A 21,441-nucleotide genomic window follows, 5' to 3' on the forward strand; every position below is an offset into this window, starting at 1 on the left:
TTTAGTATGCTTTCTTTACTTTGGAAACGATGTCCATGTAACGTGTGCATAAAAGGTGAGATATCATAGCTTCATTGTGGAACCCAAAATAATCAGTGTATTTCTAATTATTAGTTTATTTTTTATGTTAGATGATTTTATAACATAGGAACAGTATGTTTAATTGGTACATACGTCTATTTATCCATGTGTAAGTTAGGAGGTGTATTAATCATGTTTAAATCTATGATACAACATAAAACCCACAAATATTGCCAGCACCCTTCAAGCTGCCTTTGTAATTGTCTCTTTTGCTGTCACTCTTCCTCCCTGCCAGAGGTGGCCAATACTCATTTCTTTTCTTTTTAAAAATAGATATATCTCACATAAATGTTTTGCGAAACACGGTGGTTGTTAGTTTGCTTGTTTTTCAGCTTTATTGAAATCACGATGTTGTGTAGGTAGCTGTTGGCGACCTGCTTTCTTCCCTCAACGTTACATGTGTATGATTTATCTGGGTGTTTGCACTTGGCTTTAATTCACTCTTATACAGAGTTAAAAATTATTTTGTGAGGTGTATCTCAACTGGGTCATTTATTCTCTGTTGGCAAATTATTATTTGAATTATCTCCAGTTGAGTGCTACTGTGAATACTGCTGTTGAATTTTCTTGAACAAGTCTCCTGGTGCATAAATGCAGGGATACCTGTAGGGTGTTATATACACGATAGGAAAATTAATAAACTGTAGGGTACTCACAAAGTATGAAAATCGTTTTCCAAAATAGTTGTATCAGTTTATACATCAGCTAGCTGTATACGAGTCCCCATTGATCCGTATTCTGACCAATAAATGGCCATGTCAGACTTCTTAACTGTAGGCCGTCAAATGGATGTAAAGTAGTACCTCTACTTCTTAGTAATGAAGCAGACATCTTACTTTATATCCATTCACCGTTTTTATTTCTTTAGTGAAATATCTGCTCATATCGTCTGCATATTTTAATTTTTAAAATTGATTTGTAGGTTATGTGTTCTTGGTGGTAACCCCATTTTAAGTTCTGTGTAATGCAAATACCTTTTTTTGACTTGCTTGTGACTTGTCTTTTCATTGTCCTGGTGGTGTACTTTGATAAAATAAGTTCTTAATTTTAATGTAGTCACAGTCACCTTTTAAAAAGGTTTTTAGTAACCAGGGATGTACTGTATGGGGACTAACATAATAAAAAAATATTATTATAAAAATAAGGTATTTAGTAAAAAAAATGTTATTAGTATTTCAGGGTGTGTGTTTTAAGAAATCCTTCCCTATCCTGAGGTCATAAACATTTCTTATATATTTTATTCTAAAAAGTTCTGTGTCTTTCAGATTTATTTAGTCTACCTGCAACTAATGTCAGTACATAGTGTTGGGTTGCACTTTATTTTTATTTATTTATTTATTTATTTATTTATTTATTTATTTATTTATAAAGATTTTATTTAATTATTTGACACAGAGAGAGAGAGAGAGAGCCCAAGCAGGGGGAGAGGCAGAGGGAGAAGCAGACTCCCTGCTGAGCAGGGAGCCTGATGTGGGGTTCGATCCCAGGACTCTGGAATCATGACCTGAGCCCAGGGCAGGTGCTTAACCAACTGAGCCACCCAGGCGCCCCTAGGTTGCACTTCAAATTAAATGTTTTTCTGACCAATTTACCCAGGGCCATTTATTAGCTTGCATTACCCCAGTGAGCTCCAGTTATCAAGCTAGATTTCTGGCAGGCCCAGTCCCTCACCATATTCTTCAGAAGAATCCTGAGTATTCTTGAACCTTCACATGTAATCTAAGTTTTAGATTCAGCATGTTGTTATCCAAGAAGATCTTTACTGGGATTTTGATTGGTATTGCATTGACTCAGACCAAATTGGGAAGATTGATGTCATATGATATTTTGTCCTTCTGATTTATAAATAGACTATTTTTGCCATCAAGCAAGTTCTTATTCTATTCAATAATATTTTAAACTTCCATTGTAAAGTTCCTGTACATCTTCTGTCAGATATAATGCTGGAGGTTATGTTTAGCTTTTCTTAGTCTACAAATCACAACACTGTTACAAGAGTTTGTCCCAGGGTAACTCTGATTTTCCTGTTTACTTATCACTCACCGTTCAGAGTTTTAGCTTACTATATTTTATATATATCTTGGCACTCAGAAATTTTGCCTGCTTTTCTGGCACTTATAAATCTTTATGTTTCTTAAAATATCCAGGATCTTGTTGTAATGTAAAAGGAGAGTTCTTTGGAATATTCGAAATGCCATATTGCCATAAGTTGACACATTTAATTTTTAAGAAATATATACATGAGTTATCCATGGTAAAATAAGTTTTCATTACTGGAAGATTGAAAGCATTCTCTTCAATTTTGGGTATGTAAATACCATTTTTACGCATCATTTACAAATGTAAAGTGTGTTTTCAATAAAAGTTTATTTAATAAAAATACATACTTTCTACTTAAGTGATTAATATTCACTCAATGACAATTGAAAAGGATTCCAATTATATTAATTTTTATCAGCTTACCTTTTTCTTCCAAATATAAGAAGTAGATAATCCGGACATCAAAGTCCCAAGAAAAATGGTCGCAGAATGAAATATGATGTATCTTGCCTTAATTGGATTAAATTGGAGCCTATTGAGATTTCCTTTTTTATCATTTGGAATTGAAGCTCTAGACACCTGGTACGTTATTTGAATCCTGTGGGGGATCAGTGACTATCCTAAATGCGTGAATGGCAGAATACAGAAATCACAATAACTAATTAAATGTGGAATTAGTTAGATTATATGTCAGGGAGAAAGAGTCATGTTTGTTTTTAGACTAAATTCTTTATTTAACTTTTTTGACTCCACAAAAACAGAAAACACATTATTTCAAAAGGAAATGTTTTGAGGCTAATTGAAAAACAGGTGCTACATTGTACTGTAAATGAATGCAAGATGGCATTATTAATTAACTTCTATTTTTGTTGTAGGCTTATACTCAGACTTCTTGACTAAATGGGCTTAATTTATCTGGGTGGGATGCCAATGTAATTCCACAAGTAAATATACTTGTGGAAAAATATCATGAATGTACAAAATTGAGGCAGATAAAATTTAATACCAGTTAGACCTTATGAGTATTTACTAAGTAGCATTATTTAATTATTTCTCATAATAATACTAAGCTCTTGACATCATTATTAGTGTCATTTTCAATGAGAAAACTGGGTGTTTGAGAAATCCTTTCAATTGCTCAAGGAAATTTATCTAATAGTTAATGTATGTCAGTGCTTCTTAAATTTTAATGACTGTTACTTCACCTGTGGCTCTTGTTAAAATGTACAAGCTTATTCAGTAGACCTGGCCAGAGATACTACATTTCTGATAAGCTCCCAGGTGATACTGATACTTCCAGTATAAAAACTGTACTTTGAATTAGCAAGAGTGGAAGAGCATTCAAATTCAGGTGTGTCTGACTTCAAGATCTGTATTCTTACCTACTATACAGATATATCCTTTGGCCTGAAAAAAGTATATAATCATAAAAAGGAAGAAATGAAGACTAGGGAATATGCTATAAATTACTGTTCATTCAGATTGATTAAGAATTGCACTACTCGGTATTTACCTCAAAGATACAAATGTAGTGATTTTAAGGGGCACCTGTACCCCAATGTTTATAGCAGTAGTGTCCACTATAGGCAAAATATGGAAAGAGCCTAGGTGTCCATCGATAGATGAATGAATAAAGAAGATGTGGTGTACACACACGAACACACACACATACACACACACAATGGAATACTACTCAGCCATCAAAAAATGAAATCTTGCCACTTACAATGACATGGATAGAATTAGAGGGTATTAATGCTAAGTGAAATAAGTCAGTCAGAGAAAGACAGTTATTATATGACCTCACTCATATGTGGAATTCAAGAAACAAAACAGGATCATAGGGGAAGGGAGGGAAAAATAAAACAAAATCAGAGAGGGAGACAAACCATAAGAGATTCTTAACCATGGGAAACAAAGTGAGGGTTGCTGGAGGGGAAGGGGCTAGTGGGATGGGGTAACTGGGTGATGGACATTAAGGAGAGCATGTGATGTAATGAGCACTGGCTGTTATATAAGACTGATGAATCACTGAACTCTACCTCTGAACTAATAATGCATTATATATTAATTAATTGAATTTAAATTTAAAAAGTAAAAGGAAAAATCCTAAGATAGAAAAAAAAAATCCTTAATGGATTACTCAAAAAAAAAAAAAAAAAGGATATTCCAGTTGATAGAATATTCTGGAGGGCTATGAGTTTTTTTTAAGTGACTCCTATATCAGTTAGCCATCTTCAAAAAATGGCTTAGTGAAGTAAAATATACAGTATTGAAAAATTTTTCTTTTTTATTTGGATGTGAGAAAATTTTAAACCTCTATTCTTCAGTATCAAGATTAGCAACCTAAGATGAAGAAGTAACTTGGATTGGTTGTTTACTCACATATCCACTGAAGAAATTGCCAGTTTAGGTTGATAATTCAGTTTTTTGGTTTTTTTTTTTTTTTTTTTTTAAAGAAATTGAACTGCCTGAATTTGTTTTCCTTCCTTCCTTTCACCTTTCCTTCCCTCCTTCCTTCCATTTAGTGGAATGATTACTTTTCAACATCTGTGATATATTTTATTATGCATGCATGTACAGAGATTTTATGGTTTTGAGCCTTTTAAATCAACAGCTTGTTGATTTAAAACTAATTTTATTGCTTTTTGTTTATCTTGCATTTGTTTGTATGTTTGACTCTAAACTATTCCTACCAAGATTTTCTTTTTTTCAATTTCAGCATTGATTTTGACATTTTATTCACATTCATTTTATGCTATTGTCTTTTTATCTGTTCTTTCAACCGGCCTTAGAGCTGAAAGAGAAATCAATATAAAAAGTTTTAGTTGCTTTTGCCCTAAAACTATGTCTTTTATAAAAGCAAAACAGACTTTTGTACTTAAATAGTTGTTTTTTTGTTTTGTTTTGTCTTTATGACTATATAAAAACATGTTTCTGATGACTGATATTCAGTAGGCTCTTACAGAAGGCCTATGAGGTAGGCACATTAAACATATTCTTGTTTTATAAATGAGGAAACTCACACCAGACCAGTATTCTTGTTCAAGACTTGAACAGATACAGACTTGTATGAGGTAGTGGTGGAATTCAATTTTAGGATATCTGTCTACGGTTTCTTTTCCCCTCTAAGCCCACACTGGTAATTACTTCAACAAATTTATTTCTAAAATCATCTGCTAAATGACTGTTTTTCTGGCACTTGTTACATCTGTGTCTCAGAAAATGGTTCAATGTGATGAATATTAACATTAATCAACATTAACATTTTTAATTGCCAACATTATTGAATTATTCTAAAACAGACTCAAATCAAAGAGTGTTGACAAGCAACAACCCCCTCCAGAAGAACACCCCAGAGCAACAGTAACCATTTAACATTGTTACCAACATTTATTTCAGCCTGGTCTAGGTTGAAAAATCTACAACTGTATATGAATAGTTCATGGGAGAAATCTCTTCAGCAAAATGATCCAACTTCTAGTGGTGCCTTCTGAAAGGTGGAGGTGAATGAAATAAATCACCGGGCTCATGGCTCGTCAACCTGCGTGGCCAAGGAGACCTGCTGAGTCAGTGAAGCTTTCCAGACATTTTGCTCAAAGAAAATAGGATCAAGATTTTAATAACTGAATTTCTGTAGTGATACTTTTCCAATTATGGTGTATCCTGTCTCCCTCTGGTGTCCTGGTAACTTTAATTAAAACTACTCCAATTTATTATAAAGCTTTAAATACTGTAATATGCCCAAGTCTTTTTTCAACCTTGATATTGAGCTTATGATTAGATAATGAAAAAAGAAAATGACAAATGTTTTCAGTGACTCTTAAGATAGGGTCTTTCTTCTGGAAGGATTAGATTATTGCTGTTTAACCGAATTGGTTGTTTTTAAAATGTTTCTTTAACTACTAAACCCATAGTTCTGTCTCTCTCATGTTTGTCAGAAATGCCTCTAGAGGTTGCTAAAATACAGATTCCTGGCCTATATCTCTAGAGCTTTTAACTTGGAGCTATAGGAAGAAATTTCAGAAAACTGGGTCGAAAGAGATACAGGAGGAAATGTGAAATTCTTCAGACACTCAAAGAAGAATAAAAAATGTATTGTATTTGGGTGTTAGGAATCATTGGTTTACTTTTGTGAGAATACGTTCATTAGAATATATTGGAACAGAAAAAAGGCTACAGTGTTAAAAAGTGATTAGGTTGTGAGAAATTATCAAGAAATTTGTTAGGGGCGCCTGGGTGGCACGGCGGTTAAGCGTCTGCCTTCGGCTCAGGGCGTGATCCCGGCGTTATGGGATCGAGCCCCACATCAGGCTCCTCCGCTATGAGCCTGCTTCTTCCTCTCCCACTCCCCCTGCTTGTGTTCCCTCTCTCGCTGGCTGTCTCTGTCTCTGTCGAATAAATAAATAAAATCTTTAAAAAAAAAAAAAAGAAATTTGTGTTTTCATGAAATTTGGTAGCACAGTGCAAGAGAAACATGGAGTACTATTAAAGACTTTGTTTTTCTTTTCTGTTTGTGTTTGAGAATGGAGGGCGTATTAGCATGTTTATAGACAGAAGGGAAGGAACCTATGACATTCGAAAATAAGAAAAAAAACTCTAAAGATTGATTCCAGAAAAAGCAGGCATAGAGAAGATCAGAGTCATGCGATTTATCTTTGAAAAAATAGTGGTATTTTTCACTTGAGACAAAAGGGATATTAAATATGAATAAAAACTTCACAGATACAGAAAATCTGAAAGTCATACTCAATGACTACTTCTCTCTTGGTAAAGTAGAAGTTAATGTTTTATGCGAAGAATGAAAGGGCTGTGGGATCTTCAGGACCATACTAAAGACTTGAGGGATCAGAGTAAGAAAAAGTAAAAAGAATCTGTTGTGGGTAAATGAAATGGCTGATAAATAAAACCTAGGGCCTTCCTAACTAACATTGAGAAAAAACAGAAGGCATGAAGTACCTTCATATTCTAAAAATGAAGTCCTAAGCTGCATATGAATTTGAAAGAGCTTTCTGAAATTTGCGTGTGCGTGTGTGTGTGTGTGTGTGTGTGTGTGTTTTGACCATTAGTCCAAAATTTATCTTGCGGCTATAAATTTATCCAGGTTGATGAGAACGAGAGAAATTACTTTGGAGAAAGTATGAAATGTTGTGCTCTTTCTGTGTTCCCAGAAGAAAAATGTGCTTACTCTTCTCTTTAATGTTAGTGTAAATGTCTTTGCGGGGATTGCTCAGCTTGCTTATATATATCCCTTTGACTCTTGAGTGGTAAAGAGACCAGGTAGTCTATTTGTTTTGCAAAGCCGAGATTACTTTTATTTATTTGGATTTGATACATACCTCTGGATGCTAAAAATGAAATGCTGCGGCTAGACAATCTGGCCTGGTGGCTGAGCCATGAAAGGTGGCTTCATTGGGTATAAGCTCAAACACACAGAGGTAGGCCTTATGGGGCGGAGCAGGTCTGTGACTCGATCCAGTAGGGATTCCTGCCAGGGCCAAAGCCAGTCGGGCAGAAAGAGGGTAGATACCCTCTCGGATGGGAATGGAGAGGTAGAGCTGTAAATGGCAGCCGGAAGTGTGGCACTGCAGTTATATAAACTGTTTAGCTTCCAACAATGCGGAAAGCACTCTAGGAGGGGAGCAAGTCTGTGTTGAACATTTGCCACTCCCAGAGAGGACCAGCACGTAATTACTAACAAGAAAGGGCCCTCCATTGCCAGCTTCTCACAGTGCTATCGCTAAAACCAGCGCCTGTGAGCTGGTAAGTGGGGCCCAGAGGGGATCAGGAGGAAAAGCTCAGAGAGTGGAAATAGAAATCTCCCACACTCCTTAACCTGAAACTCCTGAAGTTTCTCAGCCTGAACCAGTCCCAAGCTGAGAATGGGACTACAAATACATTTTAAGCTAAGCTTAGACTTTTAATTTTTAACCTAGATTAGATATTTTAGTTGATTACATGAGATTGTTTTTAGGTGTAAAAGTTGTATATACAGTGCTGAATGGAAAAGTTAGGGAATATGTAAGGATTAAAGTTGTGTTCGAATATGATTAGTACTCAAGCAAACAGGTGATTTAAACAGATTGCAGGTCTATTTTCTCTCATGTAACAAGAAACCTGGTTCAAGGTTTCTCAAGGTAGTTCAAGAGATGTCCAGAAGTCCCCTTTTGTTATTTCCGTGTCTATCTCACTCAGTATCCCCGTCTGCAACAGGGAGTATGAAGTGTGGTACCTTTAATTAAAATGTCAGCTGGTGTCTGCATGAAGACCTTTTCAAGATTTAGTGTGTGTTTTAGGGAAGGGTGTCTAGAGAAAATTCATTTTAAAGAAGCAGAGGAAATAGAGGAAAACATTGCTGGTATGTATGTATGTAGAGTCCCAATCCTTCAGTATAATGGTTATATGTACAATCAAATCAGCTTTCCCTAACAAGGCTTGGCACAATGTGAGTGGTAGTAGTTGAAAGGACTGTGAAGTCCATCTTGGGTTGAAGATTGGCAGAATACATTTTGTAAACATCAAGGATACTTAAGAATTAGTTGGCAGTAGTTGAAATATTTGAAATCATGAACCACAATACATAGGGTCTGGTAATGGTCAAGAATGACAAGTTCAAGACATTTTTATGTGGATAAAGTGTAAGTTTATTGGGAACATTGGAAAAACAAGAAATTGTGGTAAATGATGGAAATTCGAGAAACTAAGAGTTTTAGTAATAGCAAGTTTAGGGCATGAGTGAGTGAGCAGTTTGCTTAGATGGAAAAGAGTAAAAGTTTTTAGAGTTTTAATAGTGCTGAGCAAAGTAATAGTAAGCACTTGAAGAATATCTGCTTTAGTCCAGACACTTTGCTAGGCTCTTCCCATATATTTCTAACACAATTTATATTCTGCAAAGTTTGTATAATTGCTTTCATTTACAGATGAGAAAAGGAAAGTTCAGAGAATTTAAAAAATTTTGGCAAATCAAAACTACTTCTGTATATCTACAAAATATTTGGTGTTTCCTGTGTGCCTCTATTAATTTAAAAACTTACTACATTAACTCATTCAGTCTTCACACTGCATCAGAAAACTCACCTGAAAGTCAGAAAATTCAAGGTCTTGACCAAGTCTTACATAGAGTGAGATACTTGGGCTTGAGTTCTTGTTTTTAGGTTATATAGCTTTTAGCTCTGTACACCATATTTCTCACCTCAACGACATCTCAGTAATCTTAGCCAAAATATATGTATGTGTCATTTGTCCAGTCAACTCAGTTCTCTCTGTAAAGATGACATTATGCCTTTCATGGGGTCTCATGGTACCTTTGGATTTAACTCCTGTAATGTCAGCATCAATTTTGTTTGCCCCATAACGTCTAACACATACTTAAGACATTAATTTTGCCACTAAATAAAATACAGGCATACCTAACCTGCGGAATGTCTTTCCAGTTAATGTTTTTGCAACAGAATGACTCTTGATTTTCGAAATGCAATTTTCACAGCGTAGACCGATTTCTCAGTAACATATTTTTGTTTTTTGGTTTCTTTTTTGCTGATGCCTATAAGGCAACTCTTTATATTTACAGCCTCCAAACTCAATAATTTTTTAAATAATGTGATATCTGGGAAGAGTCGTGATTTACCTTCCAAATGCAGTCAGTAGCACATCAGAATCCTGTGTAGCTGCTTCGAGGAGCAGGCCAGGTGCCGGCCGAGGAGGCCTGCGTGCTTTCTGCTGGCGCTGAGAGGCCAAGCAGGGCTGATCATATGTTAACAATCCTGTTTATGTTTTCATCAGGAAGCAGTGTTTGCAGCACTTCACACTGTCATCTAAGAGTTTCTTACACTTTTCAGTGCACGTGGGCCTGTGATAAGTGCATATTGTACTGTTTTACTTAGGTTTTTGAAAGTTGGTTGGGGGTGTGGTTTGATACAAATACCCTGTGGATTTGTTCCCATTCAACATAATAAATGATCGACTATCAGAATTTTCACTCAAAATAATCAGATTTTTCTGAAGCAGATTACTGGAGTAAATGGGAGATGCCTGTATTTCTTGATACTATTTGTTAATGTGTCAAATGGAAATCTCTAGCAGTACCATCTCATTTCCTCTCTCAGATTATACACTTTCAGAGCATCTTTATGGATTTTTAAATCTAATGTAATTTTAACAGTAAGAATATGGGGCCAAACAGAAGGGATGGTGAAGAACCCAGGGCTGCATTTAGGACCTCTTACATGACACTAAGAGGGAAGCGGATGCATATGCCCTGTGACTGTGGGACTATTCTCTACCACACTCAGTGTTTTAATTTTTATCATATTCTGTTCTGATTAATATATTCTTTAAAGGTTAGCAGTGAAGGGTTTTGAAACACTTTCTGCTGTAAGTTTCTCCGTGGGAGAGTATTTTCTCCCTCCCTCATTCCTTAAAGTAGTGTCTTCACTAAATGACTGTCTAAACAAAGACACTTTTGAAAGAGGTAGTTGCCAAATAGCCTTTAACTTGCAGAGCACGATGAATGGTATAGTGCACCTAATTTTTTAATGAAGGTGTTCAAACAAGGAAAAGTTTCAGGCAACAGTTATTGTCTCTTTATAGGAAAAAAAACGTCTTTTGAAAATGTGATTTTCATAGTCTTTGGTTGCCTTAATTCCATAGGATCTGAAAGTAATATTTAAAGTATCAGTAAGAGCCTCACTCTGTTGACCATTTGACCAAGGTAACATGTGCTCTAATAAGGCAGCACTTGAAAAAATTAGTGCGGGGACACCTGGGTGGCTCAGTTGTGAAGCGTCTGCCTTCCTTCGGCTCAGGTCATGATCCTGGGATTGAGCCCCATGTCAGGCTCCCTGCTTGGCGGGAGGCCTGCCTCCCCCTCTCCCACTCCCCCTGCTTGTGTTCCCTCTCTCGCTGTCTCTTTCTCTCTCAAATAAATAAATAAAATCTTAAAAAAAAAAAAAAAAGAAAAGAAAAAATTAGTGTAAAAGAGAGTGTTGGGTTTGTTGATTGCATTTAGGAAATGAGAATTTGATGCATGAGGTGACCTGCAAAGCTCATGTAGGCAGTAATGACTATGGAATTTGTGGGGCCCAGGACAAAATGAGAATGTGAGGCCCTGCTTGAAAAGTGATTAAGAATTTTAAGGTGGCAGCCACAGAGTGTTATACGAGTTGGTGGGGTCCATGTGAGTGAGCAGAGGGCCCAGTATGACTGCACAGGTGGCCCAGCCACGAAGCAGGCTGGTCTTACACACAGGCGCTTAGTGGTGGTCATGGGATTTGTCCAGTGCTGTTCCTAGGATAATCGTCATCAGTCTTTACCTGGTGACTTGGGAGTTTAAGAAACCTGTAATGAAAAGATTATCTCAAAATGAGGCAAAAAAAAAAAAATTCCATTTTTCTTTCTCCTTTTGTGAAATTACAAACTTGTCCCAACAGTGTGATAGAAATGCTCTCATTTAAATGTGCTAGTATGATGTTTTGCATAAAAATAAATCTAGAGAAACCGGGCTAATCTAAGGCCACCCTCTTTGATTCACATGCTAGAGTCTGTAGATCGAACTTCATAGCGTGCCATAAATTTGGAGAGGATCTGATCAAGGAGTGTGTACTGTAAACACCGTTTTAGCCTTTTATAGAGTTGAACTTCCAGGGGTGGTTTGATTCCCGAATGTTCTTCACTTTGATTTTTTTAATCCAGTGATGTCTACTTTATCTTTTTATCCATCTTCTTATCCATGAACTCCTTATTTTCCTATCACAAAATTACATAAACTCTAAACCTTCTTTGGTGAATTCATTTTCTGGCTTTTACTGAGTAACATGCAGGTAGACGAAATCCTTTATGAGATAGGTAGGGTCCGCCCAGCTTTTTTTTTTTTTTTTTTTTAATATACATGAGGGTTTTTTTTTTAAATCTATTCTCAACAATTTTTTAGAGCTTATAAAATCAAGAACTGCATTTGCGAAGATGAGCTGTCTGTGCCTTCCTTAAAATCCCCTGACACAATCTATCATTAGAATGACGGAAAGCCCTGTTAATTTTAATTAGAATATCATTGAACCATAAATCTTGAAGGAATTTGGGGAATTCATTTTTCTGGCCTTCTCCTTTCAGGCAGGTGAATGTCTAAACCACCAAGGTTAGGGAGGGTGTCGTTCTTGTCTCACACATTTTTACTGAGGAAGCTTCCATAGTTGTAATACCCTGTTATAGTTGCTTAGCTTATTTTTCAAGAAATTATTTCTAACATCCACGTCCTTGTCTAGTTTAAAGCTGTTTTGTTTTCTCTTCTCTAGGTGTGTTAAATTTCGACTGGCCTTCTCCTTAAAAAAATATCTCATTTTGTGTTTGTGTGTGTGTGTTGGGAGGGTTGAGAGTGGTAGGGAACATCGACTCATCCTAGCAAATAATGATGATGTTCATTTGCTGAATAGTCATTATTGCTGGGCATTGTTTTAAATTCTTTATACATTATCAGATTTAAGCTTCAGAACAACCTAATGCGGCAGTTACATTATCATGTATGAAGATCGGAGGTGTTGCCTAACAAGGCCAAAGCTAACGAACTCAGAGTACCAAGTGGAAGGGGTTTTAAACCCAGGTAACTCTGACTCTTTAAAGCCTATGCCTTTTAATATGCTACGCTGTATAACCTAAGGAACCCCGTTTCTTTAGCTCTCCTATATATCTGGACATGTCTTATATTCCTTTTTCATTTTGTACTGTATTCTGGAACTTATCAAATATTTATTCTCCAACTTCCTTAGAACATAGAGGCCAGAACTGAAGATGGTAATTTATAAGGGAGCACTCAGAAAAAGCCCAGTACAACTGCAACTTAACCATTTTTCATTTGCATGTGATCCTACAACAAGAGCTGTTATTTATTCTCTGTGGGTTGTATGGTAGATGATATGTATGTTAGATGATTTTGATATATTTTAAACTTACGTTGGTAAATATACAAGTATATCCTTGTTGTAAATAATTTAAACTATATGAAAATATAGTGTAAGATGAAAACAAAAGTTCTCTTAAGAGCCCACTAGAGTAAATGACTTTTTTCTTTTTTTAATAACAGTTTGGTGATTACCCTTTAAGCCCATCGTGTGTGTGTGTGTGTGTGTGTGTGTGTGTGTGTGTGTTCTTTACCAGTATTTCATGTAGATGTTTATGTCATTGGGTATTACTGCATATAATTATTTTTAATAGCTTTGTAGCATTTTAATTATATTAATATATTGTTGTTTACTTAGCCAGTCTCCTATTGAGAGACATCATTTCTATATTTTTGATATAGACAATGCTAATACTGTTTATAGCACATCTTTATATATGGAAAAATGGTTGATTTTTATTTTATTAGAATTAAGTCATATAAATGGGATGGTTGAGTCAAAAAACATATTGGGCACTTCTGTTTTTCTTTTAAGGAAATAGAAATCTTTATTCTTTCCACTAATTCCTTCTTCCCCTTTTTCATATTTGTTTTAAATAACAGGACTTCTGGTAGACGCAGGAGGGAGTGACAAGGTTGCCTTTGGCCCCGTATAATAAGTTAAATACGGTTCCTTAAACAGGAATTAATTTTAAATGATAGATATATTTTTAATTATTATAATAATGTCAAAAACTCATACTCTTCTCTACAGATTAGTGCCTCTGTTGTTGGCAACATAATCAGTGCAAAATTAACAGGCTGGCTGGGGCAAACATCTGTCTTCCAGATTTATTTAAAAAAAATAGTCTAAGAGTTGCAGTTACTGATTACACACACCAGCTCGTCGGCTCTATCTCGCATGCATGATCTCAGCCACAGGCAGGATGCCAGCGTGCCGCACTGTGCGTGAGCCATCCTGCTGTCGGCAGACCTTGTATTCTAGGGCAACTGACACCATCAAGTACCAGTTAAGAGCAAAAATCAAGTTGTGTCTTGACAGCCAAGGCATTAGTTACAAAAGACTGTCTACGCCTTCTGTGGCTAATTTATTCATTTAGTCCCAGGACTCATGACTCCCTAATTGCAGCTGCTCTTATAAATATTGGTCTCTTGTTGCCTGACAGTCCAATTGCTTCTGATTGTTTGCACTGTCTTTTCTCAGATATTCCAGGTCAGATGACTTCAAAGTCCAATATTATGTCATAATGACTCATTTTCTGCAAAAGGGTTTACAGAGAATTTATTGCCGTATACATTACTGCCTGTCCATTTTTTCCCTTCTGCACAACAACATAATGTGACCTCTTAAAAAGGAAGAGAAATAAATCATCTAGTATGATATTTATGTGCTCAGAATACTTCTTTACAACGTGGATGTGCAATAGCCATTTTTGCTTATAGTTAATCCTAATGAGTTTGACTTTTTGCAGAAATGTCCATTGTCATTAGATGACTTTGCACACATCAACTTTCCCCTCTGGAATGGGCTTGTTTAAACTTAGGAGATAAAATACATTAATAGAGTATGTAATTTCTCATGCCTTTATTTAGGCATTATTATTTTGACTCACTAATTGTATCCATTGAGATGAAATTAATCCCCACAGTTTCTCAGTAAGAGTGACATTTTTAAGTTCAAATATTGCAGTGTTTCAAAAATAACAAATACCTTACATAACACTTTAAATAGAAGGATAATAGTAATAACAATAATTTATTAAGTGCTAACTGTATACTAGGCACTGTGCTAAGGACTTTATTTGCATTTACTTATTTAATCCTTACAGCATACTTTCGGACTTGGTGTTAACATAGTCCCTATTTTAATGGAGCTACTTCATCCAAGGATTTGAATCTGGATCCATTTAACTCCCAAGCTTCTTATAGCAGCATTTCTCCTTATTCTGCCTTGACTACTATATGTCAGATACTCTGCACACTATTTTACATGTATTATTCCATTTAATAATTTCTTCTCTTTCTCTTCCTCTCTCATTCTCCCCCTCTTTTTCCTACTCTTGTTCTTTAGTACTTATGTAAAAATGTGTGGGTGTTGGCTGATGGAGACAGAGATCACAAAATTCTAATTTTTTTTTTTTTTAATTAAGCTCAGTGTAATTACTTGGACTTATATGGGAAAATGAGCCATTTAAGAGTAACTATAAACCACATACTGTGCTGGGACCTTTGCACCCATAAATGAATATATCCTGGGAGTGGTTTAGGGAAACTCTGGTCTAAATATTACAACATATACAGTTGTGGTAAAAGCTAAAAAATAATTAGAATTCTTATTTCTAAACTTGTGCTTAAATACCATGCAGATAATTACTCTCATCTAACCAGTGAAACCAACTCTCTCTCTCTCTCTCTCTCTGTGTGCATATACATATACATATATATATACACATCTCAGTTGACATTTCAGTAAGTACATTTTACTAGCTCCTAAAGCACCGGGCGGTTATAAGCAAGGATGCAGAGCTGAGTGGATCACTTGCAGTTCTAAAGTTAAGATATGCTCGAAGGGACCAACATTTAATTACAGGTAGTGAGCAGTTGGATGTGAGGGAGGTCTGGCTCCAACATTTGTCACCCCACTGATCATCAGGGTTGATTTGGCTGATCTGGTTGGCTGTGGTGTGCCTTTCCCCCCTCACCGCTCTTTCTGGTTATACCCCTCCTGAAGCTGCATGTTGGGCCAAAGAGGGTGACCTTCCTGGAAAGAGGAGGTTCAGTCTTCACTCAGGGGTATCTGAGTATCTGTGATTCCCTGCTAGAAGCTGCAAAGAAACTCTTCAGTTCCATTTGTAGGAGAAGTTAGAGTGGTCAAGCTTCAGAGACTCCAGACCCATCCAGATGAGGCGCTGCGTGTGATAGTCTATCTTTAAAATAGCTGTAAGCAAGGCATGGTATGTAGTGAAAGACAAGACCTCTTATGCCGTTAAAGAAAGAGAGAGAGGGAGAGCGGGGGAGAGAGAGAGAGGCTTCATGGGAGTGGGAAAGGTAAAACGTGGAGATCAGCTGAATTTCTTTAGTAGAATACAAAGAACTTGAGACAACTCTCTTAGAATTTTTATGCTCATAAAAGTTCTAGATGTTTAATGCATTCACTGTTACTCTTTTGCCTTCAAATTGTTTACTGGGGCTTTATAATATTGAGAATGATGTTATCTTTTGGGAATTAGGAGGGGGAATAGCTCTTTCTTTAATTTCAGTGATGTCAGATGTCTGCCAGTCTTCTGGCCAGGAAAATCAGGCCTGCTTAAGGTTGCTGCACTTCCATGATCAAATTTCTCTTCACTAAATGGTAGTCTCTAGTCCTTAGCTGACATTTCACCCCATTGCCCCATTGCTGTTGGAAGCTACATCAGCATATTAAGAAGCAGCAATTGGCACCTAATGCCTTCCCAAGAAAAAGTTACCCTGTTTTAGTTACCGCAAAGATCCTCAGCTGCTCTCCCTGAAGTATTTCAGACATGCTCAGTGATTTGAAACAGCATTTCTCAGCTGTGTAGAAGGCACACTGAATAAATACTGGAAGGAGGACAGTTTAAAGACTTAAAGGCAGTTCCTGTCAAGGCAGGCCATACTTTTCCTCTCAGCCGCACACACATGGGAATCATCCCTATGATCTGCCAGTGTTTTATTGCCACATAAGTAGGCGTCCATTACAGAGGGAGCTGGCAGCGTACATTTTTGTTGTGTTTGTGTGACAATAGTAATTTCCCGCTTCCCCATTTAGTGACAGTGCTTAAAAAGGAAAATAATGTACACATTTTAAGAAGCAATGAGCTCCAAAAGACTCTTGATAGTTTATATAAATGCAAGATCGTATGTGTGGTATAGCTGATGTTTAAAAAGTGGGTAATACTCAGTTCCTATGAACCAGTGAAAGACTGGAGTCTGCCCCATGTGCCCTCAGTGACGTTAGTATGTCCTTTCCTAATTCACTTGTGGTGTTACTGGCTCAAGTATGACAGAATGAAGTGGTGTTTTTTTTTGTTTTGTTTTGTTTTGTTTTGTTTTTTTAAAGATTTTATTTATTCATTTGACAGAGAGACAGCCAGTGAGAGAGGGAACACAAGCAGGGGGAGTGGGAGAGAAAGAAGCAGGCTTCCAGTGGAAGAGCCTGATGTGGGGCTCGATCCCAGAACACCAGGATCATGCCCTGAGCTGAATGCAGACGCTTAATGACTGAGCCACCCAGGGGCCCCAGAATGAAGTGTTTTGATTTACATATTAAATCCTGATTCAGTCATTGTAGTTCTTTCCTAATGCTTCAAATAACAAAGTCATTCCATTATATTTAGTTCTCATTATTAGAGGGGGGGGGGGAAATACTTATAGGCATGTCTCCTTGCAAGGAGCTGGGTTTTTCTCTTTATGATAAATTGGGGTGGTGAGAGAAAGAGGAATTGGAAGTAGGACCAGCAGTGATGAAGATATTGGATATTATTTTTTCCCTCAGTTTTGATCAGAGAATAAATAGATTGACTCATGTTTATAAAGACAGCTAGTAATGAAAGGAAATTATTGAGTTATCAAGAACATATACAAACACAAATAAGCAGACGTCAGTGAGAGACAAAACTTGTTCTGTCCTATCAGTGATTAGAACAGTGTGTTAAATATTTTTAAAGCAATTATTTAAATGGTTAAAGTAATTATTATATAAAATAATTAAAACTACCTTATTCAATATCTATGTCCTTCGTAATGCTTAGTGATTCTAATATTGCCATTTGTTAAGTAAAATATATATTAGGTTTTTGATTTCTGAGAGTCTCTTTGTTTACTTTTTATGACCCTGGTATTCCCATACCACAAAACAAATAATGTATTTTTAAAAATACCTCTCACCTTGTGGCATTAATCTAAAATTTTTAGAATTAATAATATTATCCAGTATTTGCAAAGCATAATCAGTGATTAATTAAAATTAATTAGTTAAAATTCAATGAGGGGCACCTCGCTGGCTCAGTTGGTAGAGCATTCGACTCTTGATCTCAGGGTCATGAGTTCAAGCCCCATGTTGGGCATAGAGCTTATTTAAAAAGAGAAAACTTAGTAAGAAAGAAAGATGAGAGAACAAGTTAAATTTTAATTAATTCTGATATTTGTGGCCACTAGTCGATTTGTGTATGGAATTAGCTATGTTGTGAAAGGCAGTGATTGTATTGTCTTGCTCAGGATTTAATTTCTAGAGTCTTAATTTCTTTACTTCGTGTCATCAATAGAGAATGACATTTTATTTCCAATTAAACAGGTGAATTGCCTTGTGTATTGTTTCACTTTATTTATTTGTTTATTTTGCAAATCTTTATCTTTCCCTCTGCAACATTTTCAACCTTTGCTCAGTGTGTTTCTTTTAAACAAATCTAATGAATTCTTAATTTTGATTTAACAGGATAATTTCTTTTTTGTAATTGGGAGAATCCAGTCCATTCATATTTAGTTTACTGTCCAAAAAACTCAATTTTATTCCTTCCATGTTACTTTGTTGGTTTTCATAGTTGCTGCCTCTTATGCTTTTCTCCCCCCCCATTCTGATCAAATTGCTTTTCTTTCTGTTTTCCCCATTGGTATTTAATTTGGAAGTTCTGTTTTGCTTTTCGAATCTTTGCATGGCTCCTCTCCCTTCTCCTATTTTCTCAGTGACCTAAATAAGATCTACGGTTTCCCCGCATCGATGCAGTTTTGTTTCCTACTTTCGCTACCCTCCTTTGTCCTGTTGGTACAACTTGAAGAGACAGAGTCTTTCTTTCTTTCTTTTTTAAAGATTTATTTATTTATTTAGAGAGAATGGGAGGAGCAGAGGGAGAAGCAGAGAGAATCTCGCTGAGCACAGAGCACAACGTGAAGCTGGATCCAGGACCCTGGAACTATGACCTGAACTGACATCCAGAGTCTGCCACTTAACCGACTGTGCCACCCAGGTGCCCCAAGAGACAGATTTTTCTTAGAATTTCCCTGAGAGTGTGTCCCTTCAGTTTCTCTTTCAAGACTATTTTTTAAGCATTCAAATTGTATGTTCCCACGTAGCATCTTTGTCTCTTGGGCTATAGTCTTGTTTCTCAGTACATTGTGGATTTTATCTCCCTGTCTTCTGTTCTCCAGGCTTCAGATGAGATGTCTAGGGAAGATCTATTTTTTCTTTTGAGTGCAGCATGTTCATTATGTCTCAAAACTTATACAAGCTTTACTTACTGGAGTCCAAGAATTTTACCAGGATATGCCTAGGTGAGGATCATTACTGATCATCCGTCTTATTCTGGGAGCCATTCTGATCTTCAAACTCAGGTCTTTTTCCAACTCAGGTGCACTTCTTTCTAGTATATGTTTAGTTTATAGTCTCTATACTCTTTTAAAATATTTTAGTATTTGTGTGGTTGGTTGGTTGCCTGGATCTCTTCTGCACATCTTTTAGCTTTTCCTTTATTTCCATTCTTTATTTTTTCTTCAGTTTGAACTTCTTGCATTTGAACTTTAAGGCTCTTAGTTCAGCTTTCCATAATGATTACTCTCTTTTAATTCATCTGCTCAATTTTTTGTTCATAGAAACTCATGATTTTATTTTATGTTACTCCCTGCATTTATTTATATATCTTTTAAAGAATTAGTTGTTTATTTTGGGAGACAGAGAACCTGTGCAAACGTGGGAGGAGGGACATAGGGAAAGAATCCCAAGCAGACTCCCCGCTGAGTTTGGAGCCTGACATGGAGCTGGATCTCAGCACCCTGAGATCATGACCCCGGCCGAAATCAAGAGTTAGGCGCTTAACTGACTGAGCCACCCAGGTGCCCCTCCCTGCATTTATTTTATTGTTTTTCATTACTTCACCTTTCTCCTTTATATGTTCTGTTTCACTAACATATGCTCTGATCACTTTACTTAATCTTTCTGGACTTAATAATTTTTTTCTGTTCCTCCTGGGGTTGTGGTCTGGTGATTGAAATATATCTAATGCAAGAATCCCACAGAGAAAGGATTCTTTGGGCCCATATTGTAACAGAACTTTTAATCAGTTCTCTTATCTAGAATCTCCCTGCATATTCTGAGCCTCAAGAGCAAGAAAAACTCACTTCACTCAACTTATTTCCTCCTTGTGGTTTTTTTTTTTTTTCAAATTGTTTCTATTTTTTAAATAATTTTAAGATAATTTTAAACTTATACAAAAGTTGCAAGATCAGTAAAAAAAAAATGCAGTTGTATATATTCACCCATATTTCCCTAAAGTGTTTCACCACACTCACACACAGGACAAGTTGCAGAAATTTTCCTTCTTGGATTTTGAGGTCAAAGAAAGTCACAGGGGACTGCATCCAGCTTTGTGTAGGGTGTGAGGGCAACATAGATGCTAAATTCCAACTCATCTTGAATCTTCTGTTTTCAGTTCTCATGGGGTATCTGTACAACTTCCAGTAAATAAATGTTTACCCCATTGGGGAAAGAAGCTCTGTATTGTTTTTTTCCTCTTGGATCTTATTATGGGCTGATTTTTGTCCTTCCTGAAATTCATTTGTTAGAGACCCAGCTCCCAGTTCCTAAAATGTGACTGTATTTGTGATAGGATCTTTATTTATTTATTTATTTAGAGAGAGATTGAGCATACACAAGGGTGTGGGGCAGAGGGAGAAGGAGAAAAATTCTAAGCAGGCTCCAGGCTCCATGCTCAGCTTCGAGCCAAGGTGGGGCTTGATCTCCTGCCCCTGAGATCAGGCCTGAGCTGAAATCAAGAGTGGGATGCTTAACTGACTGAGCTCCCCAGGCATACCAAAGATAGGATCTTTAAAGAGGTAATTAAGTTAAAAGGTCATCATTAAGGTGGGCCCTCATCCAATATGACTGGTGTCCTTATAGGAAGGGTAGATTAGGACACAGATGAGCACAAAGGGAAGATCATCTGAAGACACGGGGGATTTGGTATGGCCATCTACAAGTCAAGGATAGAGGCTTCAGAAGAAACCAACCCTGCTGACAATTTGAAGTCAGACTTCTAGCTCTAGAAGAGTTGTATTTTGGTATGGCAGCCCTAGCAAATTAATGCAAATCTTAATTGTTCCAGTGACCCATAGGTAACTGACTCTCTTATATAGGAGGGTGATAGGCTTAAAAATCCAGAACAGGAGAGAGAAAAAGCTATTTACCTTTTTTTCCCTCCACAGTGTAATGTGAAGTAGAATGGTGAAGTACAAGGTGCTGAAGCCATTGTTATCACTTATACTTGCTTCGAATCTTCACATTATCACAGGTATAATGATGGATAAGTTTATCTCATGCATTTCTATACCATATTAAAATATCATTTTTATTGCTACTAGGGTGATTAGACATTTGAGTCAGGAGAGAAGGCCTGCTGTTTAAATTTGCAAAACAAAATAGA

General features: G+C 36.5%; 1 protein-coding gene across 2 annotated transcripts in view; it reads left to right on the forward strand.

Annotated features, from left to right (window-relative positions):
- Positions 1–21,441, forward strand: part of CACNA2D1 (calcium voltage-gated channel auxiliary subunit alpha2delta 1) — a 480,944-nt gene that overhangs the window by 100,805 nt on the left and 358,698 nt on the right. The gene's annotated exons all lie outside the window — the stretch shown is intronic.

Source organism: Ursus maritimus, unplaced genomic scaffold (assembly GCF_017311325.1).
Source record: "Ursus maritimus isolate PB19 unplaced genomic scaffold, ASM1731132v1 scaffold_3, whole genome shotgun sequence".
Taxonomy (NCBI): Eukaryota; Metazoa; Chordata; class Mammalia; order Carnivora; family Ursidae; genus Ursus; species Ursus maritimus.